General features: G+C 47.4%; 1 protein-coding gene across 1 annotated transcript in view; it reads left to right on the top strand.

Annotated features, from left to right (window-relative positions):
* The first annotated feature begins 4,217 nt into the window (after positions 1-4,217).
* The window catches only part of KLHL24 (kelch like family member 24), a 74,606-nt gene continuing 55,801 nt past the window's right edge, over positions 4,218-23,022 (top strand). Inside the window, exon 1 of the mRNA XM_029067348.2 lies at positions 4,218-4,295. The gene's annotated coding sequence lies outside the window, so the exon portion shown is untranslated. The remainder of the gene's footprint in view (positions 4,296-23,022) is intronic.

Raw genomic sequence — 23,022 nt, 5'->3', positions numbered from 1 at the left:
TAGACACGCTGCCTGCCCACAAAGACTTATAGTCTAAAGGGGAGGACAGACATTAAAATAAATTATGGATATACACAAATGCTGTAGGGCTGAGAGTGGGGGGAATAAAGGGTACAGACACAAGAGCAAGGACACTGCAGAAGGGAGAGGGAGTAGGGGAAATGAGGACATATTTAGGGAAGGTCCTTTGTAGGAGATGTGATTTTAATAAGGCTTTGCAGGTGGAGTGAGTGTGTTCTAGGCCAGAGAGAGGACATGGGAAAGGGACTGGCAGCAAGACAGATGAGATTGGGGCACAAGGAGGAAGCTGGAGCTAGATGACGAGAGCGTGAGGGCTGGGCTACAGTAGGAGATCAGTGAAGTGAAGTAGGAGGGGGCAAGCTGAGCATTTTAAGGCCAATGTTAAGGAGTTTTTGTTTGATAAGGAGGTAGATGGGCAACCACTGGAGGTGTTTAAGGAGTGGGGAGTTGTGGACAGAACTTTTTTTAGAAATGATTCAGGCAGCAGAGTGAAGGATGGACTGGAGTGGGGAGAGACAGAAGGCAGGGATGTCAGAGAAGAGGCAGGTGCTGTAGGCAAGTTGCAACACGATAAATGCTTGGATTAATGTGGTAGCAGTTTGGATGGAGAGGAAAGGGTGGATTTTAGGGATGTTGTGAAGGTAGATCTGACAGGATTTGGTTAACAGATTGAATATGTGGGTTGAATGAGAGAGCTGATCTGAGGATTACGCCAAGGTGATAGGCTCGTGAGACAGGGAGGATGGTGGTTCTGTCTACAGTGATGAGGCAGTCATGGTGATGTTAGGGTTTGGGTGGGAAGATAAGGAGTTCTGTTTTGCACATGAATATATGAATCTCACACTGGGCCATAGGTTCAATTGCTCTCATAGGTTTCCAGGTTTGGGGGTGAAGCTATGGGTTTTTTATGGGTTTTTCCCCCACTGGTTTTGGGGCCAACTCCCCCCGCCCCATATCACTCATCCCAGAGCCTCATCAAGACCCAAGGGCTTCCAAGTGGACGTGAAAGGACTAAGACTGTCGAAGCAGGCCTGAAAAGTACCAAAGCAGGCTTCTTCAAGCCTATCTGCCTCTTTCAGTCTAAACCACTTGCTTTCCCTATAAGAGCCCACCCCACCTTTTCACTCCCACCTGCAAAACTGAAGGTTGGCACCTACATTCAGGCTAGGCCTGAAGCATTTGATAAAAACAAAGCCTCAGACTGCTGTAACCCAGTTGAAAACTGGGAGTTAATTGCAGAAGAACGACCTGCATGGCGAACTGCCATCAAGAAGGGAGTGGCTCTCTGAGTAAAGGTTTCCCATGAACAGACAAGGAGGCAAGGAGAACACAGCTCCAGGCACTGCAAATATTAAACACAACAAAATGACAAAGGGTGACTTTTTTGTGCACCCAAAAATAATAATAATAATTATGGTACTTGTTAAGTGCTTACTCTGTGCCAAGCACTGTTCTAAGCACTGGGGGAAATACAAGGTAATCAGGTTGTCCCACGTGGGGCTAACAGTCTTAATCCCCATTTTACAGATGAGGTAACTGAGCCACAGAGAAGTTAAATGACTTGCCCAAAGCCACACAGCTGACAAGTGGTCGAGCTTGTATTAGAACCCACGACCTCTGACTCCCAAGCCTTTACTCTTTCCACTGAGCCACGCTGTTTCTCCTGTACATATTCCCTGTATTTTCTAAGCTGACTTGCGGTGTCCTCCAGCAGAAACCTGCAGGCCTGTGATGGGGGCCCCAGGATGCCATTGTGGCTTCACATGTGCCCTGAAATCATGTGAATCTGCCCTAGCTCAGCCCCACTGCTGGCGACACCCCCTACTTTTAGAGACCTCTCCGGATCAGTTTGAGGGTCTCCAACTCCCAGGGGCCAAAAGGGTAGAAAGCCTGGTCCTGGCCACAGTGACCTCATTCGGTCATTCAAGTTGTATTTATTGAGCGGTTCATGTGGGCAGAACACAGTACTAAGTGCTTGGGAGAGTACAATAGAACAATAAACAGGCCATTCCCTGGCCACAAGAAGCTTGCGGTCTTAGAGGGAGCTAACAGTCCCCTGGAAACTGTTTGGCCTGGAGCTCCTCCTGTCGGGTAGGTATATTTTGCTTTGCAGCAGCAAAGCCATGCTCAACCGCGGTCTTCAAAGGAGGTGTTTATGCTGTCTGAAAATACCGGAAAATTGCTCAACTCCACACTCCACTCTGTGTGTGAGCGAAAACACAGTCAGGCAACTGGAGACAACTTCGGAGCGGATGATGTAACTTTAACCCAATCTTTTCGACACCCCTGCCTTTTCCTTTGGCTCTCCTGCTTTCTTACATTCGAGTGTTAATGGTGACCGAGGAGATAGGCTGTTAGGGCTTATTATCCCGACTTGTCGAAGGACAGACTACGTGGCTACGGTGAAGGGATTGCAACGCAAACAGGAACCACGTCTGGCTTTGCAAAAAGAAAAAAAAAAGGCAGTCTTTGGCCAAAGAGAAGCGTGTAGCGTGTTGTCTGTCCCGTGGGTCGTGAACATGGAGTTTGGCCGAGGCCGGGGGTCCCGCTGCGGGGCGGGTGGCTGCCTGGTTCCCCTCGGGGACCTGCCGGAGGGAGCTGAGTTGTAACCTCGCCCTGCTCCTTTGTGTTTCTACCCCCGAAATAAATCCTGGGTTCAAGAAGGCAGGAAACCGGGTGGGGCTGGTTTGCTTCGTTGGGCCGGGACGTGGCTCTGTCTGCAGCATTAACCGGGGAAGCTGCAGAAAAGCCACCCACTCTCTCTCCTCTCTCTGTCTCTTTCCTCTATCTCCCTCATCTCTATCTCGCTCTGTTTCTCTTCTGTCTCTTTCCTGTCTGTCTCTCCTTTTTCCTTTCTGTCTCCCTCTTCTTTGTCTCCCTCTGTCTCTTTCCTCTCCGTGCCTCCCTCTCCTCTGTCTCCCTCTCTGTCTCTTTCCTCTCTGTGTCGCCCTTTTTCTGTCTCTTTCCTCTCTGAGTCTCCCTCTTCTCTGTCTCTCCTCTCTCTGTCTCTTTCCTCTCTGTGTCTTCCTCTTTTCTGTCTCTTTCCTCTCTGTGTCTCTCCTCTCTCTCTCCTCTCTGTGTGCCTCCCTCCTCTGATTCGCTTGGTCTCTCTCTCTCTGTTTCCTTCCTCTCTCTGTCTTGCTCTCTCTTTCTTCCTCTTTCTGTCTTTCTCTTTCCTCTCTCTCTGTCGTTCAGTTACTCATGACCGTCTCCTCCAGTCATCAAAATAGAATGGAACTTGGTCAGAGGTCTCCCAGTCATCTAAGCCTTGAATGCCGTAGTGTGGGGGCGCAGGGAGGTGCGGAGAGGGCGGAGGGGGAGAAAGGAGGAAGGGAAGGTAGAGAAGTAAGAGGAAGGAGGAGGAGGTGGGGAGAGAAAGGAGGAGAAGTAAGAGGGGGAAGAAGGGGGAGAAGGAGGAGGGGAGAGGAGGAGAAGTAAGAGGAGGGAGGAGGAGGAGAGAGGAGAAGGGAGAAGAGTGAGACGGAGGAGGAGGGGAGAGGAGAGAAGAGGAAAAATAAGAGGAGGGCGAAGGAGGGAGAAGGAGGAGGACGGGAGAGGAGAAGAAAGAGGAGGAGAAGTAAGAGGAGGGAGAAAGGAGAGGAGGAAGGGAGAGGAGAGAGGTGGAGAAGTAAGAGGAGGGAGAAGGGAGTGGAGGAAGGAGGGGAGAGAGGAGGAGAAGAAAGAGGAGGAGAAGTAAGAGGAGGGAGAAAGGAGAGGAGGAAGGGAGGGGAGAGAGGAGGAGAAGAAAGAGGAGGGGAAGTAAGAGGAGGGAGAAGGAGGAGGAGGAAAGAAAGAGGAGGAGGGGGAGAGGAGGGAGGAGGAGGGAGAAAGAGGAGGAGGGGAGAGGAGAGTGGAGGAGAAGTAAGAAGAGGGAAAAGGAGGAGGAGGGAGAAAGAGGAGAGGAAGGGGGCGGGGGAGAGGAGGAGGAGGAAAAGGGTCTCCATTTTTGGGGCCTCCATTTCCCAGGCTGCCCCGGGGCGTTGATGTGGTGTCGGTGGGGGGAGAGGAGAGGGTGTGTGTGTGTGTGTGTGTGTGTGTGTGTGTGTGTGTGTGTTGGTGTGTGTGTGCGTTTGTGTGTGTCCCCATTGGTTTGGGGGCCTGTGACGCGTTGTGTTTTGACTCGACCGGATCACATGTCTCCTTTGTTGTGAGCAGGAGCCCCGGCCCAACCGGAGCCCCGACCACCCGCTCACCGCCTCCCCGCCACCCGGCCCCGACCCCGCCGTGCCCCCCCAGACCCGGACCAGCCCCGGACCAGCCTCGGGAGCCCCCAGGTAACGGGCCGGAGGGAGGGACACAGGGCGAGAGGGAGGGAGGGAGGGAGGGAAGGAGGGAGAGAGGGAGGGAGGGAGGGAGGGAGAGAGGGAGGGAGGGAGGAGGGAGGGAGCCAGTCCTGCCGGGCCTGCACGGTCAGGAGGCTGGGGCTGGGGCTGGGGTTGGGGCTGGAGCTGAGCGACCGGCCTCCCGGGCCCACCCCGGGGGTGCCACCGTCCCTTCTCACCCCCTCTCCCGCCCTGCTCGTCTGCTCCGTGACCTGGGGCAAGTCACTTCGCTCCCCTGGGCCTCAGTTCCCTCATCGGGAAAATGGGGCTGGACACCGGGAGCCCCACGGGAGACAGCCTGCCTCTCTTGGATCTCCCCCGGCGCTTAGGACGGTGCTCGGCACATAGTAAGCGCTTAACAAATGCAGTTATTATTATGTGCCAAGCACTCTTCGAAGCGCTGGGATCTTGGAGTGTTTCCTGGGATGTGTTTCTTGGGATCCCCTTCCCCCCACCACGACGGGACCAGCGGAGGTGCCACCTGCTTGTCTGCTCCGTGACCTTGAGCAAGTCACTTCGCTTCTCTGGGCCTCAGTGCCCTCACCTGGAAAATAGCAACAAAAATAATAATGATGATGATGGTATTTGTTAAGCGCTTACTGTGTGCCAAGCACTGTCCTAAGCGCTGATGGGAAGGGAGACGGTGAGCCCCAGGTGGGACAGGGACTGCGTCCAACCCGATTTGCTGGGATCCAGCCCAGCGCTTCGAAGAGTGCCGGGCACAGAGTTGAGCACTTAACAGACATCGTCACTGGTAGGATTATTGTCCCCTTGGTTGGCCCTGCGGCCATCCCCTTGGGGTTTTTAGGGTAAGGTCGCTCCTTGGCTCTCCAGCCAACGAGGGCTGTAAGGCGGCCAGACGGTTGGCGAACCTGGGGAGAGGGGAGCGGAGGTGACCAGGAGGCCGCAGGGCTCCCCAGGTTGGGGTCGGGGAAGGGCGATGAAGCCCCTGGAGGAGGAAGGCTCACAGAGGCCTGACCACTAATTTTGTTGCCTGACTACTTGTTTTGTTTTCTTTCGTTGTCTGTCTCCCCCTTTTAATCATGTTGGTATTTGTTAAGCGCTTACTATGTGCAGAGCACTGTTCTAAGCGCTGGGGGAGATACAGGGTCATCAGGTTGTCCCACGTGAGACTCACGATTAATCCCCATTTTACAGATGAGGGCACTGAGGCACAGAGAAGTTAAGTGACTTGCCCACAGTCACACAGCTGACAAGTGGCAGAGCCGGGAGTCGAACTCATGACCTCTGACTCCGAAGCCCAGGCTCTTTTCCACTGAGACACGCTGTTTTTAGACTGTGAGCCCGTCGTTGGGCAGGGATTGTCTCTATTTGTTGCCCAATTGTACATTCCAAGCGCTTAGTACAGTGCTCTGCACACAGTAAGCGCTCAATAAATACCACTGAATGAATGGTGGAACCTGCCCCTCTCCGCCCTCCCAGGTCCACGGAGCTTCACGCTCCGAGGGCCCCGCGACTTCCATTGCGAAGTTTGTGCCGGTGCCGGGCCACCTGACTACCTGTGACTACCTGTCCACTTGTTTTCTTTTGTGGTCTGTCTCTCCCTTTTAGACTGTGAGCCCGTCGTTGGGCAGGGATTATCTCTATCTGTTGCCCAACTGTACATTCCAAGTGCTTAGGACAGTGCAAAATGGGAAGCAGTGGGGCTTAAGTCGAAAGAGCCCGGCCTTGGGAGTCCGAGGACGTGGGTTCTAATTCTGCCTTCGCCACTGGTCTGCTCTGTGACCTGGGGCAAGCCACTTCACTTCTCTGGGCCTCAGTTACCTCATCTGGAAAATGGGGGGGGGAGACTGTGAGCCCCACGTGGACTAGCCGATTCCCTTGTCTTTTCCCCAGGGCTTAGAACAGTGCTTGGCTTAACACCATCATTATTAGTGTTATTCATTCATTCGATCGTATTTATTGAGCACGTACTGTGTGCAGAGCACTGTACTAAGCGTTTGGAATGTACAGCTGGGCAACAGATAGAGAAAATCCCTGCCCAACGACGGGCTCACAGTCTAAAGGGGAGAGACAGACAACAAAACAAAACAAGTGGACAGGTAGTCAATAATATTATTTCTCAGGTCCCCCTCCCCTCCCCATCGCCCTTATTTGCTCCCTTTGCTCTGCCCCCCTCTCCACCCCACAACACTTGCATGTAGCGTGGCTCAGTGGAAAGAGCACAGGCTGGAGAGTCAGAGGTCATGGGTTCAAATCCCGACTCCGCTGCTTGTCAGCTGTGTGACTTTGGGCAAGTCACTTCACTATTCGTACCTCAGTTACCTCATCTTGAAAATGGAGATTAAGACTGTGATGTGAGCCTCACGTGGCACAACCTGAGCACCTTGTATGCTCTATGTGGAAAGAGCCCGGGCTTGGGAGTCAGAGGTCGTGGGCTCTAATCCCGCTTCTGCCACTTGTCAACTCCGTGACTTTGGGCACGTCACTTCTCTGGGCCTCAAACTGTGTGACCTTGGGCAAGTCACTTAACTTCTCTGTGCCTCAGTTGCCTCATCTGTCAAAAGGGGATTAAAACCGTGAGCCCCACGTGGGACAATCTGATCACCTTGTATCCCCCAGCGCTTAGAACAGTGCTTTGCCCATAGTAAGCGCTTAACAAATACCATAATTTATATTTTTACCTCATCTGTAAAATGGGGATGACGACTGTGGGCCCCACGTGGGACCATCTGATTAACTAGTACTACGCCAGCCCTTAGAACGGTGCTTTGCACATAGTAAGCGGTCAACAAATGCCATCATCGTCATTATTATTATTAGAACAGTGCTTTGCACATAGCAAGCGCTTAACAAATGCCATCATCATTATTATTATTATTAGAACAGTGCTTTGCACATAGTAAGCGCTTAACAAATGCCATCATCGTCATTATTATTATTAGAACAGTGCTTTGCACATAGTAAGCGCTTAACAAATGCCATCATCATCATTATTATTATTAGAACAGTGCTTTGCACATAGTAAGCGCTTAACAAATGCCATCATCGTCATTATTATTATTAGAACAGTGCTTTGCACATAGTAAGCGCTTAACAAATGCCATCATCGTCATTATTATTATTAGAACAGTGCTTTGCACATAGTAAGCGCTTAACAAATGCCATCATTACTATTATTATGTACAGATCTATAATGCCGTTTGCCTTGATGCCCGCTTGCCTGGTGGGGAGAGAGCTAAAGCTATAATTGTGTTTATTTATATTGATTCTTTGAGATGGGTCGAAGCCGGTGTGTTGAGCGCGGGAGGAGCTGCGGGCCGAGGCCGGAGGGCGGCCGCCTTGCGGAGCTGCGGATTGGCTGCCGCCGCCGCCGTTCTGCGTTCCGATTGGACGGCCTGTTGCTGGGTGCCCTTTTTCTGCCCCCCTCCCCGCCCGCCGGCCTCGGTGAAGGTCACCCGGAGAGTAGAGATCCATTCATTCCATAGTATTTATTGAGCGCTTACTATGTGCACGACACTAAGCGCTTGGGATGAACAATTCGGCCACAGATAGAGACCATCCCTGCCCCATGACGGGCTCACTGTCGAATCGGGGGAGAATCGATCCACATAATAATAATGTTGGCATTTGTTAAGCCCTTACTATGTGCAGAGCACTGTTCTAAGCGCCGGGGTAATAATAATAATAATGTTGGTATTTGTTAAGCTCTTACTATGTGCAGAGCACTGTTCTAAGCACCGGGGTAATAATAATGTTGGTATTTGTTAAGCGCTTACTATGTGCAGAGCACTGTTCTAAGCGCCGGGGTAATAATAATAATAATGTTGGTATTTGTTAAGCTCTTACTATGTGCAGAGCACTGTTCTAAGCGCCGGGGTAATAATAATAATGTTGGTATTTGTTAAGCGCTTACTATGTGCAGAGCACTGTTCTAAGCGCCGGGGTAATAATAATAATGTTGGTATTTGTTAAGCGCTTACTATGTGCAGAGCACTGTTCTAAGCGCCGAGGTAATAATAATAATAATGTTGGTATTTGTTAAGCGCTTACTATGCGCAGAGCACTGTTCTAAGCGCCGGGGTAATAATAATAATGTTGGTATTTGTTAAGCGCTTACTATGTGCAGAGCACTGTTCTAAGCGCCGGGGTAATAATAATAATAATGTTGGTATTTGTTAAGCGCTTACTATGTGCAGAGCACTGTTCTAAGCGCCGGGGTAATAATAATAATAATAATGTTGGTATTTGTTAGGCGCTTACTATGTGCAGAGCACTGTTCTAAGCGCTGGGGTAATAATAATAATGTTGGTATTTGTTAAGCGCTTACTATATGCAGAGCACTATTCTAAACGCCGGGGTAATAATAATAATGTTGGTATTTGTTAAGCGCTTACTATGTGCAGAGCACTGTTCTAAGCGCTGGGGTAATAATAATAATGTTGGTATTTGTTAAGCGCTTACTATGCGCAGAGCACTGTTCTAAGCGCTGGGGTAGATACAGGGTCATCAGGTGGTCCCATATGAGGCTCACAGTTAATCCCCATTTTACAGATGAGGTAACTCAGGCACAGAGAAGTGAAGTGACTTGCCCACAGTCACACGGCTGACGAGTGGCAGAGCTGGGATTCGAGCCCATGACCTCTGACTCCCAAGCCCGGGCTCTTTCCACTGAGCCATGCTGCTTCTCTAAAACAAGCAAGTGGGCGTCAATGCAAATAGAATTAGAGATATGGATAGAAGACTGTAAGCCCGTCATGGGGCAGGGATTGTCTCTGTTGCCGAATTGTATATTCCAAGCGTTTAGTACAGTGTACTAGTGTACAGTGTACTAGTGTACAGTGTTTAGTACATAGTAAGCGCTCAATAAATACTATTGAATGAATGATAATAATAATGTTGATATTTGTTAAGCGCTTACTACGTTCCAAGCGCTGGGGTAGATACAGGGGAATGAGGTGGTCCCACATGAGGCTCCCAGTCTTCATCCCCATTTTCCAGATGAGGGAACTGAGGCACAGAGAAGTGAAGTGACTTGCCCATAGTCACACAGCTGACAAGGGGCAGAGTCGGGATAGTAATGATAGCATCTGTTAAGCGCTCACTATGTGCCCAGCACTGTTCTAAGCGCTGGGGCAAAGACAAGGTAATCGGGATGTCCCACGTGGGGCTTACAGTCTTGATGCCTGACTACTTGTTTTGTTTTTGCTGTCTGTCTCCCCCGTTTAGACCGTGAGCCCGTCGTTGGGCAGGGATTGTCTCTATCTGTTGCCCACTTGAACATTCCAAGCGCTTAGTACAGTGCCTAGTACGTGCTCGCCCGCAGCTGACAGCTAGGCTAGGGGCGGCGCAAGGGCAGGGGGCGCCTGCTCGGCCTCGCGGGGCCTCGGCGGGGGCGCGTCCCTGAGCCGTGCCAGCTGCCAAGGGGGCCCGGCCCCTTTGCTGGCCCTTGGGGATGGATTTTTCTCCTCCGTAATTCTCTGGGGATTCACTTAGGAGATCGTTTAAAATAAAAATAAAATAAATAACATTTGTTAAGCGCTTACTATGGGCAAAGCACTGTTCTAAATCCTGGGGGGGATGCAGCGTGGCTCAGTGGAAGGAGCCTAGGCTTGGGAGTCAGAGGTCATGGGTTCGACACCCAGCTCTGCCACTTGTCAGCTGTGTGACTGTGGGCAAGTCACTTAACTTCTCTGTGCCTCAGTTACCTCATCTGTAAAATGCAGATTAACTGTGAGCCTCACGTGGGACGACCTGATTACCCTGTATCTCCCCCAGCGCTTAGAACAGTGCTCTGCACATAGTAAGTGCTTAACAAATACCAACATTATTATTATTATCACAACAATAATAATGGTATTTGTTAAGCACTCAAGCACTGGAGTAGATACAGATTAAGACGGTGAGCCTCATGTGAGACAAACTGATTACCATGTATCTACCCCAGTGCTTAGAACAGTGCTGTGCACATAGTAAGCACTTAACAAATACCAACATTATGTTTTTGTCTGTCTCCCCCGATTAGATTGTAAGCCCGTCAAAGGGCAGGGAGTGTCTCTATCTGTTACCGATTTGTACATTCCAAGCGCTTAGTACAGTGCTCTGCACATAGCGCTCAATAAATACTATTGAATGAATGAATGAATACAGGGTAATCAGGTTGTCCCACGTGAGGCTCACAGTTAATTCCCATTTGACAGATGAGGTAACCGAGGCACAGAGAAGTTAAGTGACTTGCCCACAGTCACACAGCTGACAAGGGCAGAGCCGGGATTCAAACCCATGACTTCTGACTCCCAAGCCCGGTCTCTTTGCGCTGAGCCACGCTGCTTCTCTGGATACAAGGTGATCAGGTTGTCCCACGTGGGGCTCACAGTCTTAATAATTAGGGTACTTGTTCAGTGCCTACTATGTGCAGAGCACTGTTCTAAGCACTGGGGTAGATACAGGGTAATCAGGTTGTCCCATGTGGGGCTCACAGTCTAACCCCCATTTTACAGATGAGGCAACTGAGGCCCAGAGAAGTTAAGTGACTTGCCCACGGTCACACAGCTGACAAGTGGCAGAGCCAGGATTCAAACCCATGACCTCTGACTCCCAAGCCAGTGCTCTTTCCGCTGAGCCACACTGCTTCTGCTGGGGTCAGTCAGGCTGGCTCTTTGTCCGTGTTGGGGGTTGTGCCCCCTGAGGCTAATGAGTAGAGTTGGCCAGGGGCCCGATTAGACTGTAAGCCCATCAAAGGGCAGGGACTGTCTCTATCTGTTGCCGACTTGTTCATTCCCAGCGCTTAGTACAGTGCTCTGCACATAGTAAGCGCTCAATCAATACTATTGAATGAATTGTTGAGCCTGAGCTGAGGTGGCCCCCGGTACAATAATAATGATGGCGTTTGTTAAGCGCTTACGATATGCCAAGCACTGTTCTAAGCCCTGGGGGTGATAGAAGATCATCAGGTTCTCCCACATAGGATAATGATGGCATTTGTTAAGCTCTTACTATGTGTGAAGCACAGTTCTAAGCGCTGGGGGGGATACAGGGTCATCAGGTTGTCCCATGTGGGACACACAGTCTTCATCCCCATTTTTCAGATGAGGTCACTGAGGACAGAGAAGTGAAGTGACTTGCCCAGAGTCACAGAGCTGACAAGCGGTGGAGCCGGGATTAGAACCCATGACATCTGACTCCCAAGCCCGGGCTCTTTCCATTGAGCCACACTGCTTCTCTAATCCCCATTTGACAGATGAGGCAACTGAGGCACAGAGAAGTGAAGTCACACAGCTGACAAGTGGCAAAGCTGGATTTAGAGAGTACAGTATAACAACAGACAGAAACATTCCTGCCCATGATGAACTCACAGTCCAGAGGATAGATGCAAAGCTAATCAGGGTGGACACAGTCCCTGTCCCAGTCGGAATCCCCATTTCACAGATGAAGTAACCGAGGCACAGGGACGTGAAGGGACTGGCCCAAGGTCACGCACAGCAGTCGAATGGTGGATGCGAGAGTAGAACCCAGGTCCTTCTGAGCCACTGAGCCATGCCGCTTCTCTGTGTCAGATGTTCATTCAGTCCCATTTATTGAGCATTTACTGAGTGCGAATCACTGGACTCGAGAGAGTACAATATAACAACAAAATAGGCACATTCCTTGCCCACAACAAGCTCGTTCATTCATTGTCATATTTAATGAACGCTTACTGTGGGCAGAGCACTGTACTGAGCCCCTTGGAAAGTACAATTGAGAAATAAAGAGAGACGATCCCTGCCCACACCGAGGCTACAGCCTAGAAGGGGGGAGACAGACATCAAAACGAGTAAACAGGCATCAATATGAATAAATCGAATTATGAGATATATAAGCATCAAAACAAGTAAACAGACGTCAATATAAGTAGAATTATAGATATGTCCATATATATGCAAGTGCTGTAGGGTGGTGAGGGGGGTAGAGCAGACGGAGTGTGTTGGGGCCACGGGGAGAGAAGGGGGAGCTGAGGAAAAGGGGAGCTCAGTCTGGGAAGGCCTCCTGGAGGAGGGCTTTGAAGGGGGGAAGAGAGCTAATTTGGTGGATGTGAGGAGGGAGGGCATTCCAGGCCAGAGGTAGGACATGGGCCAGGGGTCGACGGCGGGACAGGCGAGAACGAGGCACAGTGAGAAGGTTAGCACTAAAGGAGGGGACTTTGTGGGCTGGGCTGTAGAAGGAGAGAAGGGAGCTCACAGTCTAGGGGGAGAGACAGGCATTAATTTAAATAAATAGAAGATAAATGAATAAATAACTGATGTACACATATAATAATAATAATGTTGGTATTTGTTAAGCGCTTACTATGTGCCGAGCACTGTTCTAAGCGCTGGGGTAGACATAGGGGAATCAGGTTGTCCCACGTGGGGCTCACAGTTTTCATCCCCATTTTACAGATGAGGGAACTGAGGCACAGAGAAGTGAAGTGACTTGCCCACAGTCACACAGCCGACAAGTGGCAGAGCTGGGATTCGAACTCATGAGCCCTGACTCCAAAGCCCGTGCTCTTTCCACTGAGCCACGCTGCTTCACATATGTGCTGTGGGGCTGGGAGGGAGAGTGAATGAAGGAGCAAGAGCGGCACAGGAGGGAGTGAGAGATTAGAAGAGGAGAGGAGGGCTTAGAGAGGAAGATTTCTTGAAGGAGATGTGCCTTCGATAAGTCTTTGAAGTGGGGAGAACAATTCTCTGTCTCATATGAGGGGAGAGGGCATTCCAGGCCGGAGGTGGATGTAATAATAATGATTATGGTACTCATTTAGCACTTACTCTGTGCCAAGCACCGTTCGAAGCGCTGGAAGCTCCACTTCCCAGCCCATCAAGCCAACCGGTTTTGTAACTGTTAATGACCCCTCTGAATTCGGTCCAAAGACAGTGTGCATGAAATTCTTTTTGAGTGTTACTTGGTAAGCGCTTACTATGTGCCAGGTGCTGTACTAACCACTGGGGTAGATTCAATTCGCTGATTGTCATATTTATTGAGCGCTTACTGGTTGCAAAGCACTCACCGTACTCAGCACTTGGGAGAGTACAATATAACAACAGACACATTCCTCCCCACAATGAACTCACAGTCCAGAGGATAGATAATAATAATAATAATGTTGGTATTTGTTAAGCGCTTACTATGTGCCGAGCACTGTTCTAAGCGCTGGGGTAGACATAGGGGAATCAGGTTGTCCCACATGGGGCTCACAGTCTTAATCCCCATTTTACAGATGAGGTAACTGAGGCCCAGAGAAGTTAAGTGACTTGCCCACAGTCACACAGCTGACAAGTGGCAGAGCCGGAATTTGAACTCATGAGCCCTGACTCCAAAGCCCGTGCTCTTTCCACTGAGCCACGCTAAGCTAATCAGGTTGGACACAGTCCCTGTCCCAGGTGGGGCTCACAATCTGAATCCCCATTTTACAGTTGAGGTAACCGAGGCACAGAGACCTAAAGGGACTGGCCCAACGACACACACAGCAGTAGAGTGGTGGATGCGAGATTAGAAGCCAGGTCCTTCTGGCACCTCGGCCCGTGCTCTATCCACTAGGCCTCTAACGGTAATTCCCAAAATCTCATCTTATTGTACAGTACCTGTCACATAGTAAGCACTTAGCAAATACCGCTTAATTATTAATTATTATAGCTGCTACCAGATTAAGACTTCTGAATCAAAAACCCAGGCCAAGACGCTGTCCCTTGCTTGAACCGCTGTAAAGAGGAAGGAGAAACAAAGTTGAGTGTTGAACTTTGACTAGAATATCAGTCTGAACTTAAACTTTCCTGGCTTATGTCCATTGTTGTTAAAACCTTAATGTTTTTTCAATACAAGCTTTTTTTAAACTTCCTTGTTTTCTGAAATCTAGTGATAAAGAAGTGTGCAGTTTGTCTCAGCCGTGCGGGAGTCATGTGGTTGGATATACTGCATATTTTATGAATTTAGAAATTTGACATTTATGAATGTTTTAATTGAAACAGTTATGAAGTATTTCATGAGCAAATCTTCTTTTTTTCTCTTAGACGCTAAATATATTTAAGAAGCCCCATCCAAGGCAATAAACCGAGACCCACAAACTTTATAGCCAAGTTACAAGACAGCTGAAGGGAACACTGTATTTGAAATCAGAAGTTAGCCTTCGTTTCTCGTACCTGAAATGTATTAGCTCATTTGACTATTGCATGCTACCTGGCGGAAGGTGATTTTTCTGATTATTTCAATAAAACACATATGCTGTGTTGCACTTACTCTTTGGAGTGGCATTTTTGCCTTATGCCATCTCCACAGTCTCTTCTTGGGGCTCCTTGTTTGGGATATTTTGGCTCATGGCCCTATAGGTCTTTGAAGACTGGTTTATTAACCACTGCCAGTTATACTGAATCTGTTAACCAACATATCGTTGGTTGTAAAACAGTAACAATTATAATAGTGGTGTTTCTTAAGCACTTACTATGCGCCAAGCATTGTACTTTCAAGATAATCAGATCAGACACGGTCCCTGTCCCACATGGGGCTCACAGTCCAAGTAGGAGGGAGAACAGGTATTGAATCCCTATTCTACAGATGAAGAAACTGAGGCACAGAGAAGTTAAGTGATTTGCCCAAGGTCACACTGCAGAAAAGTGGCAGGGCCATGCTCTTTCCACTACTCCATGTTGCTTCTCAAAATTGAAAAGTAGAATTTATTGAGTGCCCACTCTTTGGCAACGCTCTCTACCTAAGTTCACAGGAAGTACAAAAAAAAAAGTGACAAGTGCAAACAACAAACATGCCAGCAATGAATTTTATTTTTTTATTGAGCGCCTACTCTGTGCAGAGCACGGTACCAAGCGCTTGAGAGAGTAAAATACAACAATTTGTACACACATTTCCTGCCCACAAAGAGTTTACAGTCTGGAGGGGAGAGCACTGAAGGGAACACTTTTGCATGGGCCAGATGTGCTAAATTCTGTCAGTTATGCTTGGACCTTTTTAGCCGCCCATGTGGATTCACCGAGAGGGTGCCATCTTTACATCAGCCTTCTTTCTGACCTCCCAACCTCCTGTCTCTCCCCGCTTCGGTCCATACTTCACTCTGTTGCCGGATCATCTTTCTAGAAAAACATGCTGGGCACGTCACCCCCTTCCTCAGAAATCTCCAGTGGTTGCTTATCAACCTTCGTATCAAACGAAAACTCCTCACTCTTGGCTTCAAAGCCCTCCATCACCTTGCCCCCTCCTAGCTCACCTCACTTCTCTCTTTCCACTGCCCAGCCCGTACACTCCGCTCCTCTGCCACTCACCTCCTCACAGTCCCTTGATAGCGCCTGTCCCACCGTCGACACTTGGCCATGTCCTACCTCTGGCCTGGAACGCCCTCCCTCCTCACATCTGCCAAACAATCATTCTTCTCCCCTTCAAAGCCCTACTGAAGGCTCACCTCCTCCAAGAGGCCTTCCCAGACGAAGCTCCCCTTTTCCTCAGCTCCCCCTCCCCTCCGCGTCACCCCTACTCAGTCCCTTTGCTCTACCCCCTTCTCCCCGCCCCACAGCACTGATGTATTTATAATTCTATTTATATTGATGCCTGTTTACTTTTTTAAATGTCTCTCTCCCCCCGTCTAGACTGTAAGCCCGGGTTGGGCAGGGATCATCTCTCTTTATTGCTGAATTGTACTTTCCAAGCACTTAGTACAGTGCTCTGCACACAGTAAGCTCTCAGTAAAGACAGTTGAATGAATGAATGAATGAATATGCAGGACAACTCATTATTTCACCGGTCATCCCAAGGATGTGGCTACATTTGCCCATGGGATATAAAAGAACTTCCCCTCCCCTGCTACTGGAATGGGGTGGCCTTCCAGATCCTTTCCCTGTTAGCTCAGTGTGTCTTCACCATGGAGCTGGCCAGATGGGCAGCACTACCCTTAAATACATGCCAGGGAGGAGAGGATGTGCAGAGCAAGGGTCCTCTGCAGAGGAAGGGGGTGTGATTCCATCACTGCACTCTCCTTTTATGCATGTTCTTATCCATATGGCTGACAATTCCTACAGAAAAAAAAAAGATTGAGGAATTGAAGTGGGCAGTCAGGGCTGTCATCAGTAGCTGCCTGATGGACAGATTCATCTTTTTCAACCTTGCAGCCTTAGCAGGGCCTCATGAGAATCTCCAGAGTTGAGACGGGTTGGTCGTTGGTAGAGGGGCAGTTCCCAAAGCCCGACAGGCAAAAGCGGGGTGAAGAGAGCCAGGGAATCATTGGCATTTAGGTGGGCTCCTAGAAAAACGATCCTGACTGCACAAGCTCAACCTAGTTTTCCAATTTTATAGTGTTGAAATGCAACAAAAAGTATTAGTGCCCTGCTAACTAATGAGTAAGATTCTCAGAGTGTCACTGAGACGCTTTCTGTGAAGGTTGTCCAATCTCCCATTAATTTTGCCCTCACGGGTCATGGACCTTGTATGCTGTCTAACAAAGTATGTGATTGATATATTATTAGGGTTTTCCCGGGGCATCACTGTGCTTGGGACACAGTTCTCCCTCATGCAATAGCAGAGCCAGAGGGAGAAATACACTGACAGAAGCAGGCTTTTGAGCTCCACCCTCTCTCTCCTACCTGATGGCTACCAAATCCATTGTAATAATAATTGTGGTATTTGTTAAGCGCTTACTATGTGCCAGGTACTGTACTAAGTGCTGGGGTAGTTACAAGATAATGGGGCCAGACACAGCCCCTATCCCACACAGGGTTCACAGTCTTCATCCACAATTTACAGATGACATAACTGAGGCACAGAGAAATTAAGTGACTTGCCCAAGCAGACAGCAGACAAGTGCTGGATCCGGGATTAGAACCCAGGTCCCCTGACTCCCAGGTCCATGCTCTTTCCACTAAGCCACGCTGCTTGTCTATTTTATGCCCCCAAGCACTTAGTACAGTACTCTGCGTACAACAAGTACCTGGTAAATATTGATTGATTGATGTACATGCTTTCCTTCTTCCTGTCAGTCAGCCCATCATATTTGAGCACTTACCATGTGCAGAGCACTGTATTAAGCGTTTGGGTGAGTACTATACAACAATATACAGATACATTCCCTGCTCACCATGAGCTTAGAGTCTAGAGGGGGAGATAGACGTTAATATAAATAAATAAAACTACAGATATGTACATAGTGTATTGCCCTCTCCACCTCAGTTGCTCAGCCATGGCAAAGGGTGACTAAGGGCAGCGTGGCTCAGTGGAAAGAGCCCGGGCTTGGGAGTCAGAGGTCATGGGTTCGACTCCCAGCTCTGCCACTTGTCAGCTGTGTGACTGTGGGCGAGTCACTTAACTTCTCTGTGCCTCAGTTACCTCATCTGTAAAATGGGGATTAACCGTGAGCTTCATGTGGGACAACCCGATTACCCTGTATCTCCCCCAGCGCTTAGAACAATGCTCTGCACATAGTAAGCGCTTAACAAATACCAACATTATTATTATTATCTGAACCTGACTCACTGACAGCTTTCCATCCCCCTTTCCTCTCCAGCCACAGCAGAGAGATTGGGGCACCTTCTCCGAACCCTTCCCCAGCCGAAGACCACCTGTGGAATTCCCCACCCATGGAGTGGCCCCCCGATCAGTATTTACTGTTGTGTTCTGACAGTAGACATCAATCAAGGGTCGCTGTCTTGACCCTGGAGTGTTCATGGCACAACTTGTTGCTATTCCTAGACCCAGGCTACAGCTCAAATTCATTTCTTTATTTAGGCAGTTTCTCAAGAAAAAGCCTTAAGAGTGGCATTTTGATGTGCTGTGATGAATTTATTTAAATCCTGAGCCCCATTTGGGGCAGGGACTGTATCTAACCTAATCATCTTGAGTCTACCCTAGCGCTTAACTTGGTTCACTGCATTGTTCATTGCACGGAGAAGCAGCGTGGCTTAGTGGTAAGAGCCCGGGCTTGGGAGTCAGAGGTCATGGGTTCTAATCTCGGCTCCCTCACATGTCAGCTGTGTGACTTTGGGCAAGTCACTTAACTTCTCTGTGGCTTAGTTCCCTCATCTGTAAAATGGGGATTACGACTATGAGCCCCACGTGGGACAACCTGATCACCTTGTATCTACCCCAGTGCTTAGAACAGTGCTTGGCACATAGTAAGCGCTTAACAAATGCCAACGTTATTATTATTATCTAGTAAGCGCTAACACCCATCATCATCATCTTCATCTTCTTCCTCTTCCTTTTCTCCTCCTCTGCCTTTGCCTCCTCCTCCTCCATTATCAATGGCATTTATTGAGCACTTGCTGTGGGCAGAACACACTGTACTAAGCACTTGGTAGACACATTCCCTGCCCATAATGAGTTTTAAGCCTAGACAGGGAGAATTGAGAACAAATCTCAATATTTTTCTAGAAGAAGAAAAGTACTCCAATTGTATCATTTATGTATTTTAATATATGAGTGGTTAAGGGTTAGCTTTTTAAAACTGGGTCAGATAACTGAATATTGCTAACTTCTTAGTAAAGAATTAACATTTTGAACACCAGGGTTTTATATTCCTCGTTTTACCTGAGCACACCCGTGCTTGTCATTGACATAGGAAGCAGAAGCCAGCATGAGAAATGATTAGTTTATTTTTCTCTGATCCAAGAGACGTCGCTTCGAAGTCAAACTGTTGCAAAACAACTAGCTAGAAGGAAAGGATGTTTTTCAGGGTTTAAAATGGCACAAAACAGGATGTCCTTGTCCTTAATGCATGATTTGTTCTTGAAAACTGTGCCTTTATAGTTGAAACATTGTCAGTCTCAACCCATTTTCTCATACGAACCATGCTATAAATGGAGGATTGCCTTTTTTGTTTGTTTATTTATGGTATTTGTTAAGTGCTTATTATGTGCCAGGCACTGCACTGAGCACAAGATAATCAGGTTGGACACAGGCCATGTCCCTCGAAGGGCTCACAGTTTTAATCCCCATTTTATAGATGAGGTAACCAACTGAGGCACAGAAAAGTTAGGTGACTTACCCAAGGTAACACAGTAGTTAAGTGGTGGACCTGGAATTAGAACAGGTCCTCTGGTTCCTGACGTAATGTCAGATACCCTATTTTTATCCAGGTTATGCAGTAACTCCATTATTGATGAGTAACATATAATCAGTGGTATTTATTGAGCACTTACTGAATGCCAAGCACTGTACTTGGCGTGTGGAGAGAAAACAATACAGTAGACTTGGTAGACATAGTCCTTACCCACAGGGAGCTCACAATCTACACAAATGTATTTTTGAGTGAAAGAGCTCCCTCTTTTGGGTAGCCAGCTTCATCCAGAGTCAAATGGTTGTGTTCACCTTCATGGAAGCCTTCCTGGCGATTTTGTATGACAGGTAAACACCCCAGTCTCCCTGCGCCCCTGCTTCCCAGCCTCTCCTAGCTCCCCAAACTCCCCATGTCACTCATTCGTTCAGGCATATTTATTGAGTGCTTACTGTGTGCAAAAACACTGTGCTAAGAGCTTGGGAGAGTACAATATAGCAACAGACACATTCCCTGCCCACAACGAGCTCAGTCGGGAGACAGACATTAATATACATAAATAAATAAATAAATTACAGATATATACAGATAGCTAAACATTGCTGTGGAGGATAAATGAAGGGAGCAAATCAGGGTGATGCAGAAGACTGCTCTCCATTCATTCATTTATTCAATAGCATTTATTGAGTGCTTACTATGTGCAGAGCACTGTACTAAGCACTTGGAATGTACAAATTGGTAACAGATAGAGACAGTCCCTGCCCTTTGATGGGCTTACAGTCTAATGGGGGAGACAGACAAGAACAATAGCAATAAATAGAATCAAGGCAATAAATAGAATCAAGCCTCTCCAGCCTGTCTCCACTCCACCCTCTTCACCCACTCTGCCACCAGTTTTCCATTTCCCCTCGGCCCCCCATCTGCTCCCTATACCACTTGTGGTTCCCAGAGCTAGTGTCATAAGGTGGCTAGGGCTGTAAACTCCAAATCATCATGTTGCAAAGCTGAAAGAGGGTCTGAATGCAGAAATGGAAATACCTGCTTGTTCATTTTAACCTGAAGCATCTTAAGTAGAGCACTTCCAATACTGTAAATTGTTTTAAAAGAGGTGCACTGCTTTATGTAGTTGTGATATTTCATTCATTCATTCATTCATTCAGTTATATTTATTGAGCACTCACTATGTGCAGAGCACTGTACTAAGCACCTGGAATGTACAATTCAGCAACAGATAGAGACAATCCCTGCCCAACAACGGGCTCACAGTCTAAACGGTGGAGACAGTCAACAAAACAAAACACAAACTCTACCCTGGACACTGGAGATCATTATTTTTAAGCTACAAGTAACCTTACCTAAAGTTCTTTCTCTTATCTCGCAGTAAAGTGATATTTAATTATATTTCTATGCTGCCTTTTTTCCCTTTATTTTAGGTGAGGAAATAAACGAAACACAATCATTTGCTGTGGGGATTGTGCATTCGATGGTAATTTTAAAATCTGTAAATCAGATGGTCTAATCGGTAGGTGATATGTCCTCATTGATCCCAGTAAAAGATACGTAGGACTGGTAATCCCTCTTTCTCCAAGTAGGCTTTTTACCCAAGCTATTTCCGACCCTGAGTATGTATTCTGTTTGAAAAGATCTCAGAGAAGAGGCATTCACTCAGAACTCAAGTCAGTTTCGACAGATGTTACTGTGAGGGAGTTTTTCCATCATGTCATTTACATTTTTTCTTCCTGGGAGCTAAAGATGATTTCTTCATTTTGGGTTCACCCTACCCAATTTAATTGTAAGCAGTTAATATTGGGTATCTTGGGTATCTCTTGTGTGTTTTTTTTTTATTTTAATTTTTTATTTTGTATGTTCTTTAAGTGCTTACTATGTGCTAGGCACTGTACTGAGCTCATATAAGCTAATCAGGCTGGACACAGCTCGTGTCCGACATGGGGCTCATAGTCTTAGTCCCCATTTTACAGATGAGGTAACAGAAAAGTTAAGTGACATGCCTAAGGTCACAAAGCAGTCAAGTAACAGAGCTGGGATTCGAACCCAGGCCTTCTGACTCCCAGGCCCAGGCTCTTTCCTTTAGGCCATGCTGTTTTTCATGGGGCTCTCTCTTGTGGGGTAAGTGCTTATCATTTTGGAAAGAAATGAAGCTAAGAGATGTTATTGCCCCTGGTTTTTAGGAAGAACAAAGCAGAAATACTTTAAACAGAAAGTAATCATTATTTACTACCTCTATGTGGAATGAGAATGAAAATCAATAAACTGTTTCTGAGGCAATCAGTCATATTTATTGAGCACTTACTAGTGCAGAGCACTGTACTAAGTGCTTGGGAGAGCACAGTTCGACTGAATTAGTAACACATTCCTTGCTCGCAACAAGGTTTTCTAATCAAATTTTATCTGATTTATTCACAAGACTACTGCCTTCATCCGATGGAAGTCACTTGTATCTTAGTTTTCGCTGGTGGAAACATTTCAGAGTCTACAGTCTGGTCACTGGGAGGTCTTTGGAAATATTTTAATGACGTTAAATGTCCTACTTGCTGAATCTTGTTGTTTGAAAGGTTTAAAAAATGTGGTAAAGGTTTTCCTTTTAACGATTTTAAATATTCTGAAGTATGAACTTTAGAGAAATGATTTCCTTCCAAACAATCGAAAAGCACAATCTCTGAGTGAATTCTTATTAACTCTCTAAGGGATTCCTACTCAGAGATGAACAAAGAAGAGAGTTTATTTGGTTGTCATTTCAGTAAGTAGATCCAGAATCTAGCATAATGCACTTTTATCTATTGCTCTTTAACTGAAAATGACACTTGTGTTTCTATCAGTTCCAGCCCTAATGGAATTTCTCATTCTCACAGTCTACTTCTGACGAAATCCCGATCACACAGCATTTACGCAAATACCGTATTTTAAATGAAAAACTATGAAAGTGAGAGTCTTAATTGAATATTTCTGCATCAGCTATTTCTGTATCCATAATTATTTTACCAAATCTGATTTGAAAGATAAATTGTTTGCTTTAGTGAGCTGGTCATACGATAAGGTCGTGTGTTGAAAAATATAAGCGGAAGATAGATAATTTGAGCTCAAAAGAGTGAGAATACTCCAAATTCCATTCAGCATAGTGATCAGCCCTCACATTTGTCAGTTCAACATTACTAATAAGTTGAAAATAATTAAAACTTTCTACAGAGTAGCTGGGTTACGACTTGCTTGATAAGGACATCAATTTCATTTTAGTAGCACTTACAGCTCAGTCTTGTATATTTCCCATAAGATGGGTACAATTTAACCACAGAAATCTGTAGTAATGTGACAGACTACTTTCCAGTATATAAAAAAAAAAGCATGGGGGATTCTTCAGGCTGAAGTGGGTGGTATGGCTGTCTTCATTCCCTCCCTCCTTTCCTCCCTGTTCTTTTCCTGTGGTGTTAGTGGAGGTTTTCAGCCCTAAATCCAGGCCAAAGGATCCCATGTAAGAGTGACCAGAACCCAGTCAGCCTCAGCTGGGCCCTAAAACCATCTGTATCTCTCATTATTTTACTGCAAATTTGGGGCATCCAACTCGCTGTTCCCCAAGTCTGTCGCACCCCTCTCGCTGCCACATCTCTCCAGCTGGCCCAGGCATCTCTCCGAAGGCGTAGAGGTCATCGGGGACCATTTTCCCAGAGCTGGCTCCTGAAAGCCAACAGACCAATCTCC

Source organism: Ornithorhynchus anatinus, chromosome 1, assembly GCF_004115215.2.
Source record: "Ornithorhynchus anatinus isolate Pmale09 chromosome 1, mOrnAna1.pri.v4, whole genome shotgun sequence".
Lineage (NCBI taxonomy): Eukaryota > Metazoa > Chordata > Mammalia > Monotremata > Ornithorhynchidae > Ornithorhynchus > Ornithorhynchus anatinus.
The sequence above is the reverse complement of the archived record's forward strand: the minus strand, read 5'-3'. Positions and strand labels throughout refer to the sequence as shown.